This window comes from Mustela lutreola, chromosome 3 (assembly GCF_030435805.1).
Source record: "Mustela lutreola isolate mMusLut2 chromosome 3, mMusLut2.pri, whole genome shotgun sequence".
Lineage (NCBI taxonomy): Eukaryota > Metazoa > Chordata > Mammalia > Carnivora > Mustelidae > Mustela > Mustela lutreola.
This window is the reverse complement of record NC_081292.1, coordinates 153,505,460-153,524,858: the sequence shown is the minus strand read 5'-3', so window position 1 is coordinate 153,524,858 and position 19,399 is coordinate 153,505,460. Positions and strand designations below refer to the sequence as shown.

The window sequence follows — 19,399 nt, the reverse complement described above, 5'->3', positions numbered from 1 at the left end:
CATTCCTCAAAGGATCTGAAACCAGTTATCAGAATCAGTATGTACTGGGGAAAGAGTGCCCAGACCATTCAAGAGCTCCTGGGCACCAGGGCTGAGCTGACTCTGACAGCAAGGCATCTGAAGTGCCATTGTGATCCTCCATTAGAGAAAGGCTTATATAAGCCAGACAATGAATGGAATCCTGGCCCACATCCATCTCCTAGTGGCCCCATGGGTCCACAGACCATATGTGCAGTTTTTACCCATTACCTTAGTGCAATCAAGATTGGTTCCTTGGCCAATGGAAAGGGGTAAGGGCAAATCTTTAAAACTGTGGTGCTTTATCACAAGAGGAACTGCAGAAACTAGCATCACCGTCAAAGATTTGAAGGATGAAGGGGTATCACCCTTCGATTCACCTGTTTGGCCTCTGCAAAAAGCTAGAGGGATCATGGTGAATGACAGTGGATCAAAATAAAACCAAGTGGTAGCCTCAATCACAACTGCTATCGCAGATATGATACCTGACTACAACTGATTATCACAATTTCTGGCATGTAATACAAAGCTTTTGAGCAGACAAATGTATTTTTCTCAATCCCCATAAATAATAAAGATCAAATGCACTTTCTGGTCATGTCAAAAAGACAGTAGTATGCATTAACTGTCTTACCTTAGGACTAGGTTAAATCTCCAGTTCTCTGTCATAATATAGTCTACAAAGATCTTAATGGCCTTGATATTCCACAGAATCAGCATGGTTTCTGATCGACAGCACTGGTGGTGTCATGGTGATTGGACCTGGTGAGCTGGAAGAGGTAAGTATTTAGGGTCCCATGGTCAGACACATACATGCCATAGTTTAGATGATAAAACCTTCAAAGTTTCAAGGACCTACCACGTGAGTGACGTTTTTGATGATCCCAAGAAGCAGAACATGTGTAGGCAGTCGAGTTCAACATAAATGACAAATTGTTGCACTTGCCCCTCCTACGACTAGGAGAGAGGCTTCTGGTGTCAACACATACCACACATGGAAATACACTGTGGACTATTTAGTGGTGCCTTGGAAAGCTGTGCGATATATGCTTCCCAGAGCGAGAGAGAATCCTGTTGCAGGTCCAGACTGAAGTACAAGTTGCTTTGATGTTCAGGCAGGATGACCTAGTTGATGGATGGTGCTAGAGGTATACTTTGTGGGTTAGAATGCTATGCAGAATCTCTGTTAAACCTCAATATGAGACTCCTGGCCTCTGGAGCCAGATCAAAAATTCAAAGGCAGAGAAACTTCACCTCGCATGCTTTGGGGCCCTAGTAGAAGCTAGAACATCAAGTGTGACTATGCAGCTGGAGCTGGAATGGGGAATGAGATTATGAGATCCACAGTCATCTGGTCATCCAGGAAAAGATACAGTCACTGTATGATGTAAATAGTACATTTGGGATTGTGTTGAGTAGGTCCAGAGAGCACAAGTAACTTACATGAGCATGTGGCCTCAACAGTCATGTGACTTTCCTCTGTTGCACCCATACTGTCTTGGAGACTTCCCTATGACTAACTCATAGAGGAGAAAATATTTGAGCCTGGTTCACAGAAGGATTAGCCCAGTATATTTATGATAAATGAAGATAGACTGCCACCACAATTCAGTCCCACTCAAAGGTGACCCTGAAGGGCACCAGAAAAGAGAAATTTGCCCAGTTGCATAACTCCGGGCCACACAATTGGCTATACAACTCGTCCACAGGGCGGAAACTGCCTAAAGCACAGATATACACAAACTTTTGGGCTTACAGAGAGCTTTGCTGATTGGTCAGGATTTTTGAAAGGAGCACAATTAAAGACTTAAAAACAGATAAGGAAGTTTGAGGAACAGGTTTGTGAATAAATCTTTGGCAGAGGGCCCAAAGCGTGTAGGGATATTGGTGCCTTAAATTAATGCCTACTGGAGAGCCTTCTAAAGCATTCAGAGAGGCACTGGGCAATTAGAAGAAGAGGTTAACTTGTCCAGTGACTTATCAGTCAGCCTCTAACCAGTAACCCAAGTGCTTGCACAGTAGTCTCATGAATGAAACAGCCTTGGTGACAGGAATGGAGGCTATGCATAGACCCGACAGCACAGGCTCTCTCTCACTCAGGCTGATCTAGCTATTGCTCCTGCTGAATTTCTAAGCTGCCAGCAGCAGAGACACAATATGGTGCCTCAATATAGAAACATCCCTCAAGAAGGCCAATCTCTTCTTGACAAGTTAGTGACACCCTAGAAAGGCAGCAATATATCCTTGCCAGAATTTACACTGACTTTCATTATGACTTTGCCTTTTCTATCCAAGCTGCCTCAGCTAGCATCATCTGAGGCTTGGGGAGTATATGATTTACCATCTTAGAATCCCAATAAAATCAACTCAGATCAAGGGACATATTTTACAATGAAGGTAAGTGAAATGAGTGCGTGACTAGAGAATCCTCAGATCCCACCACATACCACATCACTGTGAAGAAGTCAGCCCCACAGAATGATGGAATCTTCTATTTTAGGCTCAGCTAAGGAGCTTCCTTGGGGACCACATTAGGTTGAGTCCTGTCCTCTAGGACTCTGTATATGTAGAGAACCTCTAGCCAGTATATGGTGAAGTGTATCTAGAATACCTAAGTCCAAAAACCAAGGGGTAGAAGTAGAATTAGCTCTTCCCATCATCACTCCTGGAGACACACTCTCAGAATATTTGCTTCCCATCCCTGTAACCTTAAGCTCTGCAGAATTAAAAGTTTTGAGTCCTGGTACTGGGAGTGAAGATGGAGGGTAGGGGAGGAGGCTTCCACCAGAGAACACAGAAAGACAGAAGGACTTCTACTAAATTTAAAGCTATGATTACTGAGACTCAGTCAGTTAAAGCATATGACTGTTGATTCTGGCCCAAGGCATGATCTCAGGGTCAGGAGATCAAGCCCCACATTGAGCCCCATGTTGAGCTCTGTCTTCAGCACAGAGTCTCCTTTGGATTCACTCTCTCCTTTCCCTTTGCCCCTCCCCTCACTCATTCTCTCTCTCTCTTTCTCTCTAATAAATAAATAAATAAATAAATATCTAAGAATAAAAAAATATAGCTATGAATACTATTTTGTCATTTAGGGCTTTTCAAACTAATGGATCAACAAAGAAGGGAGGTTGACATACTGACCCTGATGACCGCTCAGAAATTAAGCTATTTGCTACGCAATGGTGGTTTGAAGGAATAAATCTCTAAACCCACACAATTCACCAGGGCTTCTCTCCATGCTTCCACGCAATTTCAGCAAGCACAGCCCAACAAAGGTGAAACAACTAAGAGATCCAATCCCTGGGGATAAATGTGCAAACTCAGAAATCTAAGGAAGTTAACACCTCCTGGAGCAACCTTTGACCGACAGAGGCATGGAAACTGGTGGATAAATGCTTTTCCCCTCCTACTGTTAAGTGGATCATTCTGAGGTACAGCCTATGTACTTCTTCAAATGGCCCCGAGGTGGTTTAAGCCCTAGTTGCCCATGTTGGTAACCAACTCAGTAAGGTACCTGGAGACTGGATTTCCTTCCTTCCCCACTTTAATCTTCCAAGTAGCCTCGTCTAGTTCTCTGTGATAATTTTCCCAAAATAAACTACACCGAGTCTATGTCCCAGGCTCTGCTTTTTAGAAGAACCCAAGCTAAGACATCTCTAAAAGTATTACTGTGAATATCTAATGAAAGAGCCTACAGCTAGGGCAGACTACTGGGAAAAAGTACAAGTACTTAAATATATCCCGGCAAAATTTCTGAGTCCCAAGGATAAAGATAAAATCCTTCAAGCTTCCAAGCAGAAAATAACTGTAATAATAATAACAGTTCACCTGGAAAGGGGAAAAGAAATCAGGCCAGAAATCAGAAATATCTCATCTGTTACACCAAAAGCTAGAAAACAGTAACATTTGCAAAGGACTTACCCGAAAAGAATGTGACTCCATTATCCTTTAGCCAATCTACCCTGATGTGGCAGCAAGAGATAGACATTTTCAGATAGGTAAGGATTTCCAAAAGTCCCACAACAGCACACACCATCCAGAAGCATCCCTCAAGAAAATCTCTAGCCAGAGGAAACTGCAAAAAAGAACAAAACAAGGAAATGGAATACACGGTATATAAAAAGTGGTAGTAAACATTGAAACAAGTAAAATGTATAGGTAAGGCTAGCTATAATGACAATGTTCTTTAACTTTTACTAGTTAAGAAAAGTTCTTAAAATAGAAGTCTAATATGAAAAACACAAGATTACATATTCAATGTGCGAACCACAGTGCCAGGGATGTGGTAGGCATTGAAAAACAATTAGTTCTCTTCCCTTCTATTTCTTGTTGGCATTTTGACACACATGATAACGGATGACATAGCTGAAAAATGAATAATGTCAGAAAAAAATCTGTGCTTCATTCACCTAGCGTAAGATGTATCTGCCTAGTTTTTTTCGACTTGCCTGATTTTCATGGAGAAATTGTAGTTTTTTTACAATGCAAAAGCCCTCAATTTCTTGGTTTTTTTTTATCGACCTTTGACCTATTTGTTTAAATAGTAAGACTCTAGAACAAATGCCTGCTACCACAGACAGCTCTGTGAACCAGACTCGAACTAGATCGCTGTGCACCTCAGTTTCCCCTTCTGTAAAAGGTGATGAATGTCCTCGTTTTCTTTCTCAGGAGCCTCATTGGGATGGGAGTAGGAGGGTGAACAGAACTGTGAAAGACGTGGTCCATACACATACATAAGTAGAGGACAAAGGAGCAGGTACATAACAGAAGCACATGGTACAGCACCGTCCATCCACACTTAGTCTGCTCCCCAAAGCTGATGCTATCGATTCTGAACAAAGGGCTTGGATGGCCTGGTTTCCTCTGGCTACCCTTCCTTTCATCTTCTTTCACTCTCTTCACCATTACAAACAGTGCTCATTAATACCTTATTTCACTTTTTTTTCCCCTTTTCAACATCCAACGCATGAATCCTCATTGAGTTAGAAACAGTGCTTGAAAGAAAAGCGAAAACATACAAATAGATCTGTTGCAAGGCTCTGGCAGTAAATTTTCAAACTGACTTTGTGCAACAGACAGAATTAACTTTCTTTTTCTCCTTCTCACAGTATGTCTCTGTAGAGCCTGGCAGAGATGTTTAACAGATAGAACAAAACTTTATTTTCTCCTGGTACTGGTGTGATGCTGTCAGCCTGAGCTGAGCATCTTTGGGGATGCCCCGGTGCGCTCAGAATGGGCTCTGTGAGCTCACAGGAGGACGGAGCAATGGCCTGCAGACCGCCGAAGTGGGCAGTGTTGCAACCCAGAGCCACACCAGCCCTGCTGGGAAGGAAGCCTGTCCATTTATCAAACTGACAGCAAGGCGGCAAAGGGAGCAGCAGAAGCATCCTTTGCCAAGGACAGACATTAATGCAGAAAAATACGTCATTGCTGCTAGTGACTGAATATATCTTTGGTTCAATTGTTGAACCATATCACTAGTCATCTGAAGTAATGGACAGTAAAGAATGACCAAGAGTAACATCTTCCAAACAAAGCTGAGGACAAGTTTATCTAAAGTGAGTTATTGAGTTGGAGTCAGACTTGCTGGCCTCATAAATAAAAAAAGAAAGAAAGAAAGAAGAAAAATAGAACCCAGAAGAATGTCTCACCTCCATCCCACAATCTATGAAAGGCCTCACCCTAAGGAGCACCCAAGGTATCATGGCCTTTTGTGGACTATGAAGACAGTTTACCCAGCTTCAGATTAGAACCTCCTCTCTCCCATGGGGCTCAAACTACGTCTAGGAAGCTATTACTGTCAGATTTCAACCATTACAGTCCTTGATACACAACACATAACCAAAACATATTTGTTGAAAGACTATTTAGCAGGATCGTTTTCAATTATTTCATATTAGTTGACTCATCTCGTGTTGAGAACGGAATAATCCATAAACGAAAGAAAAAGCTGGGCACCAATCTTGAGAAGTTTACAGTCAAGCTCATCATAGGTAACAGAGAACCACTCAGCGCCCACACAACCTGCTCCAGCGTTCCCGCTCTTTTTTTGCCTATTGCATTTATCCCTACTGGCATACTAGCTCATTACTTTCTGTGGGGTTTGGTTTGGTTTGGTTTAGTTTCTTTTCTTTTTTTTTTTTTTCTTTTTACAGTCTCCCCTCTTTAGAATATCAACTCTGGGAGCAGGAATCTGTCATCTGTTCTGGTCATGGATGTTGCCTCTGTGCCTAATGTGTATACTAATTGATTATTTCTCTTTCTTTGAAATATTTCTGTATTTGTGATCTGGCCACGTTTTCTCTCCTACTTGTATCTCTTACTTCCCTTGCTCCATTCCCATCCCATGGACCTGTTCCTCAAACAGGTCAGACAGCTCCCGCCTTGGGGTCTTTGTACTTGACCGTCCCTTCTCAGTAGGAGACTTTCCCATGAGTTACCCACCTCCCCAGTCCCCCAACCCCTGCCCTCTCCCTCACCTCCTGCAGATCTTTGTTCCAAAATTACCCTGACAGCAGAGTCTTTCTCCATACCCTTATTTAAATCTGAACCCCTCCCCTCTTCCCTACAACAAACACACACTCTTGGAACTTGCCATCTTCCTGCTTTGCTATTTCTCCATACCACTCATTACAGTCCAATCCACAATATTAGTGTTTGCTGTCTGTCTCTCTTCCTCCTCACCCCAGACACACGAGAAGTCTAAGCTCTATGAAGGCAGACACGCTCCTCTCCTCTGCTCACTGATATAGCCCCAATATCTAGAAATCTGTGTCGCACTTGGTACTCAGTAAATATTTGTAGAACAGATGAATTATTGTAAGAGCAATTTTTATACATGAAACACTGGATTTTAGAATGTTCCACTTTAACTCAGAAAGCATGCACATGATTATAATAAGTTGCTTGAATTTCAAATAAGAAGTTGAATATGAAATATAAAATATAATAAGAAGCAGGTGGCTTGGAAAGGTTAAGTAATACAAGTCATACATCTTTGCTTTTTGATGAATACACTGCTAGAGTTTGGGTTGTTGATAAATTTTGGCTTTAAAATCTCTAAGCATTTGTTTGCTATCATATACTATTTTTGAAGGCAGCAATCAAAACATACACACACACACACACACACACACCAGTCTTTATGTACAAGACTGCCTCTGGTGCCCAGGGAACATGAGAGGAAATGACTTTTAAATGGCTAAGAAAAGCAGTCATGATTTATTAGTTTAGTGAAACAGAGCAAACAGAGCAGGCACCCTCTTAACAGAATAGGCAGAACCAATCTTAACCAGGTAGATGTCGACGTAGAGACTCATTGGCCAAAAGCATCTGGATACAGCTGTGTGATTCTGAACGACGGTGAGAATCACAAACTTCAGATTAACACTTACGACCTTACTCTTCTTTTTCCCCTTAGACCTGGGACAGGAAGTCTGCAAAGAATAATGTTCTCCATGAGGAACCCAAGTCAAACTATACACACTATACTACAAAACGCGTTGTTTGCTCCTGGGGATCAGCACGGAATCGCATCACTTCAGGGCATAGAGACTTTCATAATCGTGCCCTCCTATCACAGCATTTTATAAAGGAAGCCGGTACCAGAGTCCTCACCCTACACGGGAGTGTAGTTGGCGTCTTAGCTGGTTCTCCAAAGCAAGCCTTCATTTCAGCCCAAAATACTACATGCATGCAAATCTCTATATGTATACATAGGTAGAGAGATGGAGGGACAGATATAAATACAGACATGGTATATACAGAAAATCTGAATCTGGGACGCTAGGGTGGCTCAGTTGGTTTAGCGTCTGCTTTCGGCTTGGGTCATGATCCCAGGGTCGTGGGATGGAGTCCCACATCAGGCTCTCTGCTCAGCAGGAAACCTGCTTTTCCCTCTGCCTGCAGCTTCCCCTGCTTGTGCTCGCTCTCTTGCTCTCTCTCTGACAAATAAATAAATAAAATCTTTAAAAAGAAAGAAAGTCAGTGTCATAAATTTCATTCCTCTTTCTTGTTTTTTAATAAAGAATGAGGGAGAAAATAGAAACCTTCCCTAATCTCCTAGCCCTGATAACACCTGTTGATATTTACATCCTTCTATTTTAATGCTTTTATGTCTTCCATCTTAATGCTATAAATAGAGTCACCATTTCCCCGATCGGTTAACTACGTACCAGGCCCTGTTCTACTTGATTTATTTACTCAAATCTGACAACAACTCAATGGCATTGACATTATTAGCTCCATTTTACAGAGGAAAGGATGGAAGTTCAAAAAGTTTACACAGAAAGTAACTTGGCCAAAGCCAAAGAGCCCAGATGTGGCTGGGTCCTTCCTCAAAACCAAACCACTTAATCTTCAAAGCTACTGCTGTTCATAATACCCCATACTGCATCCCTGTCTTCCCCCTGGGAAATGAAACCCACCCCATTTCCTTCCTCATCCAGGATAGATACTTACTTAAACCCTGTATTTATGAAGACATCTAACAATACCCCAATGACAGTCACTCTATTTAGATGGAGATGAGGTAACATCGTTAATATTTAAATCACAAACTTGACTGCAGTTTTAAGCCTTCAAGATGATCTTATTTTTCAACCATGTATTGGACCATCAAACTGAGCGAAGCCCTTTGGGCAGAGAGCTGTGCTTCTCCTTCTGCCAGTTGAAGAGTTTAGTCTCGTGCAGAGAAGCAAGCACCACAGTGATTTTTCTTGTCCACTGCCTGCCTAGAATGCCTTACTCCCAACAGATTTGTACATTTGTACAAGGGAAAGGTTGGCTGAATCAGGCACTCCATGGTGGCTCCTTTTGGAAAGAACAGGCAGAGCTGGGAAGAGACTAGGCTGTGTCCTTCCACAGAGGGGGGTGCAGGTGAACACCGGGGCTTGACCCAAAAATGCACCTGAGATTCCAAGCACAGCACCTCTCAAGAAAGGGACGTGGGGCAGGCAGAAATGTTCATGCTCCGTTAGATCATTCATTCCTTGCTTCTTTAACCTGTCACTAAGTCAAGGAAAGATTTCTTGTCAAGATCTTTAACAGCCAAGTCACATGACTTAAAGAGGCTCCCTGGTTCTTTCCAGAAATAGCCAGAGGGCCAGAGTGGGTCTGCAAGTTAACCTCGCGGAATTCAAACTCCAAACGAGTGGGAGATAACTTTCCAGAGCTCGAGCCTCCCTGCTCTGATCCACTTCTGCATTCTCCTCTCTAGGGAACCTCACAGGATGGAGGTTTGGAGGAGGGAAGAAAATCTTTGGGTCTGCTCTTTATCCATTGTCCCATCATTCTGGCGACTGCTAGTCTTTATTTTTTTAAAAACACTAAACACATAAATAGCATTGCTTTATTTTTCTTTACAGGAGATAACGCTCCATTATGAAGAAAAAATTTGTTGCTTCCGAAGGAAACATGATGTTTGGTTTCGACTTCAAACTGAGAGACTGCTTCAGAATGCACAAAATAAGTTCTCTTTGCTTAAGTGATCCTGTTTTTCATTTTCCCTATTTTCCCACTGACAGAGAAAGCAATTATTGCCACCCTTTTTGAACTAGCTAGCTGGTTCTTTCTTATGAAAATGTGAACCATAAGTTGAAGAGACCACTTGGCCTGTCTGCCTATAGTGAGCTGTTCTATGCCGTGGGTCACTAAAACATTCTTGGTCAGATTTCCTTGTAATTTTCCTGTTGTATTGTTCTCCGAAGCCACAATCTATTCCATTGCCTCTGCAGGACTACGCAGCATAATTCATTCCAGGAGACTTCCTTTTTTTTAATAGTTTTTCCTTCAAGCCATCCTATTTCTACTAGTTACCATCAAATGTGCGTGTATACAACTCACTGGTGATTCCTGGCAGTCACAAAACTCCAGAGGTGACACCACCGTCGACATTTACATGCACATACGTACCCACATACGTATGGATCTGCGGAAGTTAGCACAGCAAGTTATCTGGCATTGAGGATTTCTGCTTTGAAGGATTCAGAATGGTATTTTTAGAATGTTTCAATAACTGGAATCATAGATGACAGTTATTCTGTAGAACGTACGATGTTATCCCTGTATTAACTGGAGAACAATATGGGTGCTAATAGAGTTCCTTGAAGTTCAGCATTAGTGATGTTCTTTTCCCTTTTTTGGTCCAGTCTCTTCCCCTAATTAAAATGCTTGTTAAATCTGGTTGTTTATCAACTTCTTTCTCAGTCATTTAGAATGTGGGTGTATATGTTCCCATTTCCTGTTTACTGAATTCAATCATAGGAATTTAAATATGTATAGAAGCTAAGAGAGAAATTAATACCTCTTAGTATTCTTATACATGTCGTCCTTCTAGAATCTAGGGCTGTTTGGAACAGGAAGATCCTCCTCCTTACACAGAAAAAAGAATAACGTAGAACTCAAGTGTGTTGTTACACAGTCATTGATAATATAACAAATAGAACTCAAAAGTCCTATTACTGTTATATGTTTTCTCCATAGCAGACGGATGGAAAGCTGTGGCAAACTTGGGTCAAAAACGTGAACTTTGGGGCGCCTGGGTGGCTCAGTGGGTTAAAGCCTCTGCCTTTGGCTCAGGTCATGGTCCCAGGGTCCTGGGATCGAGCCCTGCGTCGGGCTCTCTGCTCCGCGGGGAGCCTGCTTCCTCCTCTCTCTCACTCTCTGCCTGCCTCTCTGCCTACTTGTGATCTCTGTCTGTCAAATAAATAAATAAAATCTTTAAAAAACAAAACAAAACAAAACAAAACAAAAAAAACGTGAACTTTCAGGGAGAATAGTTTTTAAAAAGTAAAAGCCTACCTTTGATACTTTGTTCAATATACCCCTGTGCTTAACACTAAGAAAACACAAAATGTTCCTTTATGTAGATGTATCCCATTTCATTCTAAATAATTCATTCTCCTTAAGACACATGTGGACAAAAATCTAACTTTCCTTATAAAGTACATCGTGTTCCCAAAGCAACTTATTTGGCTTTGGGAGGCCATGAAAGCTTCTGGAAGTTTTCATCTGTGACACCTGCATGCTATACTTAGCCATATGGCAGCATACTATTGCCAATGAAGACATTTGGAAAAGTAATTGTTCCACAGGCTCCCAAGCTCTGCCCTGCATAACTCACTTCTGCTGGACAACTAGTGTGAAGAGAAGAGACCATGCCAGAATTGTGAAAGAAATCACAGGATCTCTAGATTGGAAAAGACCTTTAACTTCATCCAGTCCCACTACCAGTCCCAGGTTATCAACGAACCTGCAAGCATCCTTGAACGGATTTTAAAGTAAGATAATATCACAAATTCAGGAAGAATAATGGCAGACACAGAACACGGCAACTCTAGGTAAAATGTTTTAAGTACACCACAGGGAATGTGTCTGGAACTCAGAAAAGGCACACCAAAAAGTTTTGGTTCTTCTTTGAAATTTGAGAAATAGTAATTCCTTCAGTTCTTTCTGGCATTTCTCTAATTCAAGAACAGGTGTTACAGATTTTTCATTGCTTCACTGTCACTCATTTATTCAAAATATTTATGTGATGCCTAATACGTGAAAGATAACCTATCAAAATTAAGATTAAAACTTTTAATGACTATTGGATTAATTTCCATTCCCAGAAGTCTCTTCACTCAAACTTTTTATTTACTGCATTTAACATAGGGGACCACAGATCACAGACCACTATTTAGAAGAGAAAAAATATCCCATAATAATGAAGACTAAAGGAAAATCTCGAGAAAAAAAATGATAAAACATTTTAGAAATCCTTAATAACTCATTAGTTACTGTTACTAGAGTAAATAGGCACCAGAATCTGATATATACTTGAGTTCAGATATAAAATACCAAAACATTGGGTTAGTATGAGTAAAGAGAAGTGAGAATAAATAAATGAAGTCATGAAAAAATGTTAAAGTTGGTACTAAGGGAAGTTTCAATTACTGATCTATAGGAAAGGCATTATGAAAGGGCAAAGAGTTGAGAGAGGGAATTTTGTGAAGAAGTTTTCTCTGGCACAAGCTGAGCCCTGTGTCCCCTTCCTCCTTCCCTTCCCCAGCAGAAGGTTGCAGACACTTCTCTCCAGGGCTAAGAGCCAGGGAGAGGGAAGGCTTCAGCCGGACATCTCAGAGAGGTATGTCCCTGAACGTGACTTGGTCAACTAGAATCAGGCTCACCTGATAAATGTCAAGTAACCCATGGCAGCACAGAGAAGGCTGCAGGTGGGATGTAAGTGCACTTCTCTCCAATGTATAGTCGAAGAGGCATATCCTAGGGACCAGCTGTAGAGCCCATAATGGGGATGCCAGGTAGAGGGCATATGCAAGGAATTCTGCCTAGGAGAGCAGACTGCCAATGTTCAGGGACCAGGAGAAGAGGTGAGAGTGGAACGTGGGGGTGTCATGAGTGTTCTCAGCAAATAAACATGCCCTGAGTCTTCAACCTTTATCATAAATTCTCCATGACTCTAACTTGCAGACATTGGAGTCAAGGCCATCCTGTCAGATTGGCACCTCCAGGGACTGTGGAGTGTAGCAGTAATGAGACCACTGAGAATGTCAAGTCAATATGGCAGACTGAATTGACAGAGAATGACTCTCCTTCATGAAAAAATTAAACTCTATAGAAACAAAATTTGAATACAGAGGCAAATTTTAAATGCAGAGGGTGAAATCCCTGAGTGTGAAAAATGGAATCAAAATCAGAGAAGTGCATAGAAGCTTAACCAAAACAGCTCCTAGTTTATACCCTTAATGGTTATAGAACTTAATAGTGACTTTGGAGCCATGACAAACAGAGGAGTTCAAAATGTCATTCCATGTATGAAGAGAGACAAAGTGGACGGACAGAAAAATGTCTCATCCATTGGTAACAAAAGTTGCCAGAATTTTCAAAGTGGTAAAGCGGAATTACTATCCACCAGTTAAACTATGTCAAGGGAAGGTAAATACAGAGATTGAAAGGGTTTGCTCTCATAGCAGTTTACTGAAAAAATTACTAAATAACATTATTCAACAAGAATAATGGTAAATCTGGAAGAAAAGAGTGGATGCTAGAAATAATGAGATAAAGAAGCTGGTAAGCATGTTGGTAGATCTAAATGAACTTTGGATAAAAAATAATGATAACATAAAATAATTTGGTGGCTTAGATGAAAGAAGAAACTAGAATAGTACATGATAATTTAGATAGAGGAAGGAATAATCATTCTCAGTTCTTATATTGTTCAGGAGGGAGATAGGGGATTTGGTTAACTTCACAATTTGCTAAGTCAGAAGGAAAACCGGTAAAAGGAATAAAAATCAAATGTATAATTACCAAATGAGTTGAAAGGCTGTAAAGAGAATAAAACTTGGTCAATTTAATTTTTAAAAAACTAGAAAAAAGAAAAATAACCAATCAAACAAACAAACATAAAAACAGAAAGCACAAATAGGCATTAATGTGTTAGTAATCATTTTAAGTAAAAAAAAATAATAATAATAAAATCACCTCAAGTTGAATTTTATTAAAAAAATTAACATTCAGCTATTTTTTTATTTGGAGAGATACACAGAAAACATAATGATACAGACGGAGATGGACAAATATGAGCCAAGCAAATACTGATCAAGAGATGGTAGGTGTTACTATATTCCAAACAAACAACATAGAATTTTAAGCCAAGAGGTATTGATAAGAACAGAGATACATATGATAAAAAGAACAAATCAACAAGAAACTAGCCATGAACTTTTATGTACCTAACAGTATAGCCTCAAAACACATAAAGTAATGACAGAATTATAAGGGGGAATTGACAAATCTATAATCATAGTGGGAAATTTCATATAGCTCTCTCGGAAACCAATACACAAGGCAGACAGAAAAAGTATTAAGGATTTATAATGATAATTTTATAATCCTTGCTATTTAAGGATTTATAATTATAATTATAATTATAATATAGATTTGAACAACACAAAGAGCTAACCTAGAAGACTCACTGTATGTAGAAGCCTGCACATAATGAATAAAAAATATAAAATACACATTCTTTTCAAGTACAAATGGAACTGTCAGAAAAACTGACTACATAGCAAGTCACAAAGGAAATTTCAAGAAATGTCAAAGAATCTATATCACATATCTGTATCATAAAAATAACCTAGTAGTCAAAGAGGGAACTGTATGAGGATATTATAAAAAAATATATTTTAACTATACAGCAATATAAGCGTTACATGCCAAAATTTGGGGATGTTTTAAAGTAATCCTTAAGTCTTAAGTTAATTTACTGAGAAACAAGAAAGACTAAAAATAAATGAGCTACAGACTCCATTGAAGACTGGCGGGGTCAGGGGGGTGGGGAAGAATACCCAAAGAAAATAGAAGAAAGGTTGAAATAAAGAACAGAAACTAGTGAACTTGGAAACAAACAAACAAAAAATCACTAGAGATCAAAATACTCCATTTGGCTCCTAGACAGTCCCTCATTGTCCATGATGAAGAACAAAGCAGTCTCATTTCTCAGCTGCCTTTAGGGGGCAGTACCTACCAGAACAGCCTGAGAGACATACAATGTAAAGCATGTATGTATTCTTATGGTAGCCACGTTTTAAAAAGTAACCAAAAAATAGTTGAAATTAATATTAATAATATATTTTACTTAAGCCAATTTATTAAAAATATTGTAACATAAGAAATATTTAGAATTTTCGAGATGGTTTACATTCTTTTTCCATAGTAAATCTTTAAATCTAATTCTTATTTTACACCCACAGCACATCTCAATTCAGAGTAGCCGCACTTCAGTTGTTCAGTAGTGACACACTACTGTCTAGTGGGTATTGAACTGAACAGAACAAACCCATACTGAAATGTCATGCCATATAATATCTGAATCCGTTGGCCTTTGTGGGCACTATTTTGTCATATTTGTTTCTTAATTTGGCCTTTAGGACCAGAAAAGGACTTGTACAGACATTGTCAGGTCATTTACATTTTAGGTCCTGCAAGATGGTGGTAAAGCTTCAGTGACTTTACTGCTAGTTTTTGTGGAAGTCTTTTTTAGCTATAGGTAGTGACACCAATTCAGCAACCAAAGTTCAGATGACCACACAGCTGATGGCATCTCAAAGAATTATCTACTTACTTTTCACATTAGTATTTGCACAACAGAGATTCTCTACGGTCATCTTCATTCCCCAAGAGTTTCATGTTGAAATAACAAAATGGCCTAGATCCACCTGAAGATAAATTGCTTTAATTATTAGGCAGAGTGTGAAACTCACCGTTTCAAATAGCAGGTCAGTGCAATGCCCAGCATCGGCAGTGGTTTCGCTGTGATAGTTCTCCAGGTGCTACTATTGTGCCTTCATAGCAATGAAATGCCTCCATTTAGGGACTAGCTTTACCTATGGGATTTGTTCACATCTTCAACAGGAAAAAAAAAAAAAAGTGATCTCAGTAACTGTGTAAGGACACCATTATTTTCCAACATTGTAGTATTTGCTATTTGACATTTTGGTCTATTTGTCAGTACTTTGTTAATATGTAAGGAAATCCCATAGGACAACTTTTTTTTTTAGATATTAGAATTGATATAATGAAGCTATATTGATACTTACCAATTCTTTTGTTTTAAACACTTTATGTGGGATCACAGAAGGGAATCTAGGGCTTACAACTAACAGCATCAGAACAAAACAAAAGACTAACAGCATGTATACTAAAGCCACACTGCCTAGGTTTAATCCCAATTTTACTATCTACTGGCTATATGTCTGAAACTCAGCTTCCTTGGCTGTGAAAGTATGGGAAACGATCAAAATTGCAAAGAGGATTACACAAAGTAACATACAAGGTGCTTAACTCAGTGCCCAGAACTCAGAAGTATTTCATAAACATTAGCTAGGTCACCAATAGGTTCCTAATTCCTCCAGACAAATTTGGGAGCATTGAAAAAGGTGACCGTCTTACAGTGTTTGCAAAGCTCTGAAGACCATTTTTTCCAAAGGAAATGCCAGTTGACCTGCTTCTCTCTAAAACCTTCATCAGAAAGATTTGCCTGAATGCGGCGACATTGACTCCCATTCTAGATATTTACTATGCAACTGTGTTAACATTTTGGCTTGGAAACTCCCCACTCAGATCCTATTATCAAGAACCAAGTCAGATTAGAACTCTTTAAATGTAATTGGCATCAGCTGGTGGAGTGACCCAGTTCTGATATGCCACTTTCCCTAATCTTTTCATTCTGAATTAGAAGGAGGCATTGTAAAGCCAAAGTTTTTTTTATTTCCTTTTTTCCTAACTATATGATTTTTTTGAAGATTTTACTTATTTATTTCAAGGGCAGAGAGAAGGAGAGAGCAAATGGGGGAGGAGCAGAAAGACAAGCAGACTCCCCACTGAGTGTGGAGCACAACACAGGGCTCGATCTCAGGGCCCTGAGATCACGACCTTGGCTGGAACCAAGAGGCGGATACATAACCAAATGAACCACCCAGGCACCCGACTATACGATCTTTTATATCCTTTCTCTCAGAGTATGGGAGGCCAACTCTGCACTAAGCAAATGCAATAACAGGGTTTATGTAAGCGAGATACTTAGCTAGGAGTCCCAGCCCAAGGACTTCCTCCCTGTCCCTTTCCTGTGAGAGTGTTGTTCACCTTTAGAGATTCACCTATCTGGGGGGACAATTCTCCCCTGTCTTCAGATTCTGATCTATACCTGCTCCTTTGAGGTTCACATTCATTAAAACTATAAATTTCATGCCCACACTACCCATCTGCTGAGGTTTTAATATCCTGGAGCTAAAATTGCACTTTCAGAGACTTTTGTCAATTAATTAAGACTGTGGTATAAAACTAGACAAATTTTTACAATTTTTCCTGTAAATCTACTTTAATGTTAAAATATTTTTTAAATATTGATTGATAGTTAATACCATGATTAGTATATGCCAGGCACCATTTTATTTTGTTTTACATAAAAAAATGCTATTAATCCACACAATAGCCCTATATGGGAGATATTAATTAGTATTATTGCTACTTCATGGATGAGTAAAGTCAGATGTAAAGAGGTTAAGAACTTGCCTACGGTCTCAGAGTTGCCAAATGGTGAGATCAGGATTCAAAAGCAGCTCTCATTTTAGAGCCGATGTCTGGAACCACAACAATATAGTCAGACCCCCACAGAAAATCATGATAGCGTATCAAATGAAAAAGAAGATTTTGTGAATTAAAAAGCAAATTTGTCACATTTTAACATATCTATATATCTCAAAATATATCTCAACATATCATATCTCTTATCAACATATCTCAAAAATCCAGAAACAAAAATATTTAAATAACTTTGCCTTAATTTATACATGTCTCAGAAACCATATGCCTCATAAAACCACCAGGGACACAGGCAAGGATATCAAATAATTATGAAAATTAACCGAAAGGTCAGTGTGGCTTCCACCCTGGTTACTTTGTTACTTTGGTCATCTTATTTGCAAATTAGGGAGTATCTTTCTTCCTCTCCCCACACTACCAAATTGTAAAAACCTAAAGAAGAGATGTTGTGCTTTGGGTGATGTTTACTTTTTTTTTTTTTTGTCTAGTTGAGCAGGAAATCATTATCCAAGCCCAGCCGCAAATATGTGCTGCAAAACAATTTATCTACCAAGAGTTCATGGGCAGCTGGATTGGGAAAAAACACATTAATTATCATTCAAGTGGAAATGCCCCCATAGACATACCATTTAATTAACAGAGAGGCCAGTATTGGAAATGAATAATTTGAGGCGAGGCAGAGAGATGTGTGTGTAAACCCTTAGGTGATTTAAGGCTATTATCTGTGGATAAACATACAAAAATACATGAAATAGATTTCTATCTTATAAACTCCTTTAAAAGAAAAAAAAAGGTGCCATAGAAAAAAGACCCTTCTGGGCCTTTTCCTTGCGCGTATTAAAAGTCCTCTCCTGTGAGCAGGAAGCTAGTAGACTTCTGTAGGAACATCAATTCCTTTAAAGGCTGGAAGATCCCACTCCCTTGAATTCAAGCTCTGAAAAGATGAGAGTTAAAATCACTTCATGTAACTGAGTTCCTCTGTCTCCGAAAATCCTTGAAATTTGTAGCTCTGCCAAGATTATAAATAGAAGCGATACGGCAGCAGTGGATTGATCATGCTGCTAAATGTGCTCATCCCATTTGGGATAGTTTTATGAAGCATGGCGGCAGCGGGGGCAATGGTGGCGGCGGCGGCTGCCGCCACCACAGTTCCTGATCTGGCTGCAAAATGCCTTTCCTTTTTCTTTTCTTTTCTTTCTTTCTTTCTTTTTTTTTTTTTTTTTTTATTTTTAATTTACTGAGAAAAGGCAAAAGACATTTTCCTAAAACATAAAAATAAAATAACATTATAGCCCGAAGTCTGTTTTCTAGAACAGTCTGGGAGACAAAGAGTCTGAAATGAAATCACATATACCCATTGACTCCTTGAAAATAAGCCAAAAATCAGAATTCTGGGACCCAGTTTAGCATCATATGTGGGCTGCACTGGATTGTTGAGACACTGTCAGATTTTGTGCTACGATTCCTGAAAGTATCACTCTTAATAAGTCCAATGCCTTGTGGAGCGAGATGGGGGAGGGTAGGTTTTCATTTCTGACCTTGGTACCTTGAAATCATCTGGAAAGAAAGACAAGTTCATCTTCTATGATCTTTCCTTTTTTGTATTCTCCCCTCACCTTCCAGCATCTCTTTTCGTTAACAGCACCAAAGGCCTTAATTCAATTTGAGAAGTATTAATTTAGCACCCACTGAGCACCCAGTACTGTTACCAAGTATCTGAAGAAGAGAATGCACTTAAAAGAAAAGAAAAAAAAGAAAAGTATCTTTATAAAACACTCTCTTTAGCACTTGGATAAGAAATTGGGACAAGCAAAAGGGCGGGGAAAAGGAGCTGGGTGACCTGATTTCTGCCCCCACCCTCAGGTTTTACCTCTGCCTTGGAAGTCTCTCCCTCTGGTTTTCTCCATCACTCCCATGGCCACCTCTGGGAGTGATATCCATGTGAGCAGGAACTTTTCCCGTAGATCAGCTGAGATATTTTCAGCCAAGATTTGTGAAATCCCAAGAATCAATAAAGGGAAAGGAACATTGAGAATGCAGTAATCAAAATAACCAAGACTACAGAGAAAATGGAGCTCTTTTCCTCTAATATTTTTTCATTAGGAAATCCTTTATTTTGAACTGAATCTTACACACAGTCCTAAAAGTTCAAACAGAGACGGCTGAAGCTGCTCTAGTAAGTGTCAGAGAGAGACAGTCCTCCTGGCTCTGACTACTGGCCAGCAGTACTCCTGACCCGGAAGCTTCTCTGTGGAACCTGGGGAGTCTCTGA

At 39.7% G+C, this 19,399-nt stretch overlaps 1 long non-coding RNA gene across 1 annotated transcript in view; it reads right to left on the bottom strand.

Moving 5' to 3' along the window:
• LOC131828136 (uncharacterized) overlaps positions 1–19,191 on the bottom strand; it is a 56,676-nt gene extending 37,485 nt beyond the window's left edge. Inside the window, exons 1-2 of the long non-coding RNA XR_009352251.1 lie at positions 18,998–19,191; positions 15,288–15,429 (exon numbers count right to left, since the gene is read on the bottom strand). This is a non-coding gene — a long non-coding RNA (uncharacterized LOC131828136). The remainder of the gene's footprint in view (positions 1–15,287; positions 15,430–18,997) is intronic.
• Between the last annotated feature and the right edge of the window lie 208 nt (positions 19,192–19,399).